The following is a 2,500-nucleotide window of genomic DNA, read 5'->3' on the forward strand; positions in this document are numbered from 1 at the left end:
TTCATCCTTTCGGGGGTCGATAAATTAAGTACCAGTTGCGTACTAGGGTCAATCTAATTGACTGGTCCCCTCCCGACAAATTTTGGGCCTTGTGCCTAGATTAGAAAAGGATATATATCAAACTATAAAATATTGCTTCAAAAATATATTTGTCTAACCCATGCCAATGTGATAAAATGGACAGAAATGAAAGGAATGTTTATGCGTATTTGTGTATATGTGTGTGTGTGTGTGTATATATATATTTATAGGCGCAGGAGTGGCTTTGTGGTAAGTAGCTTGCTTACCAACAACATGGTTCCGGGTTCAATCCCACTGCGTGGCATCTTGGGCAAGTGTCTTCTACTATAGCCTCGGGTTGACCAAAGCCTTGTGAGTGGATTTGGTAGATGGAAACTGAAAGAAGCCTGTTATATAGATATATACATACATATATGTGTGTGTCTGTGTTTGTGCGTGTGTGTCCCCCAGTATCGCTTGACAACCGATGCTGGTGTATTTACATCCCTGTAACTTAGCAGTTTGGCAAAGTCCTGGGGTCGATTTGCTTGACTAAAGGTGGTGCTCCAGTATGGCTGCAGTCAAATGACTGAAACAATAAAAGTTATATATATATATATATATATATACTTACATACATACATACATACACACACACACGTGTGTGCACTTGTATCATTATCATCATTTTAGCATCCACTTTTCCATATTTGCATGTGTCAGGTGGAGTTCACTGAAGAAGATTTTCTATACCTGGATGTTCTTCCTGTCACCAACCCTCACCACTTTCAAGCAAAGAAATGTTTTCCCATAGCCAGTCATGGTTTTGCAGAAGATTGGAAATGAACGACACTACTTGTATGACAATGTCACTTATTTACAATTATCGTGCCTTGTCAAGACAAGAATATATTTGTGTCTCTTTGTCCTGATATCATGTGATAGTTGCAAAGAGCATTACTGTTGTTCAAGCAGTGTCTTTCGTTTCCTCTCTTCTATGGACAGTACTTGTGATGAGGGTTGGCAACTGTGAAAACCTCCAGCTCAACAAAATTTGCCTCAGCAAATTCCATTTGACACATGAGAAAATGGACATCAAAGCAATGATGATAATGTATATGCATCATTATCATCATCATTTAATGTTCTCCTTCCATGCTAGCATGGGTGAGATGGTTTGACAGGAGCTGGCAAGTCAGAAGACTATGTCAGCTTTGGCATATTTTCTAGAGCTTGATGTCCTCACTGCTGTTGGTGTCTTGTGAAAAGCAGCCAGTACCCTCTGTAAGGTGGTTGGTGTTAGGAAGGGCATCCAGCCATAGAAACCATGCCTAGCATCTGCATGTATGTATGAGTAATTAGTTCTATGTTTATGTGTGATATATATTTATACACACATGTGATTGTGTGTATGTATATATCTATGTATACATATGTATATGTATGTGTGTGAATATATATATATTTGATATAAGTAAGAAGATAAAGAATGAATTTAGCACAACTTTAATACTTGTTACAATTGTTTCTGTACCACTCCACTTCTAACCACATTGCATGTAAATGATTTTGTGTAGAAAATTATGCGATATGTGTGGTTGAATATGTCTGAGTGGCACTTCATCAGGCTAATATTAGGTCATGCGTCTTTGATGTTCAGCTTACACTTTGAACTTTATTGGATATTTGCAATTTTGTTACACTATAGCCTATTATACTTGCTTCCTAACAATCCCTCATTTCCTCCTTTATTTCTGCCATTCATGTAGTTACATTATTAACTTCATACCTCTCAATACAGGAGTTTTAATTAACTAGCATACCAATTAGCTAATGAAGAAACTGTTTACTTAATATTTCATCATGCTAAGGCAGCAAACTGGTAGAATTGTTAGCACACTGGGCAAAATGCTCAGCAGCATTTTGTCTGTCTTTACGTTCTGAGTTGAAAGATTGTGAAGGTAGATTTTACTTTTCATCTTTTCAAGGTCAAAAAGAGTAAGTACCGACCATGCACTGGAGTTGATGTAACCGACTTGCTCCCTCCCTCAAATTTGTACCTGTAATTGAAAGAATTATCATCATCATCATCATCATCATTATTATTATTATTATTATTATTAGGATGACAAGCTGGCAGAATTGTTGAGTTTAAATATCATCAGAGTAGACATGGATTTCGTCATTTCGAGGTTGATAAAATAAGTACCAGTTAAGAACTGGAGTTGATGTAATTGGCTTCCCACTCCCCTCAAATTTGCTAACCTTGTGCCAAAAATGAAAAAGACTTATAATTATAATTATTATAGTGTTTGTCTCTAATTAGTATTAGTACTATGTTTGTTATTGTTATTATTAGCATACCATTCAAAATGCTTAGTGACATTTCACCCATTTTCACATTCTGAGTTCAAATTCTCTCGAGGTCAGCTTAGCCTTTCATCCTCTTGAGGTTGATAAAACAAGTGCCAGTTGGGCACTGGGGTCAATGTAATCAACT

This window comes from Octopus bimaculoides, chromosome 2, assembly GCF_001194135.2.
Source record: "Octopus bimaculoides isolate UCB-OBI-ISO-001 chromosome 2, ASM119413v2, whole genome shotgun sequence".
NCBI classification, from domain to species: domain Eukaryota; kingdom Metazoa; phylum Mollusca; class Cephalopoda; order Octopoda; family Octopodidae; genus Octopus; species Octopus bimaculoides.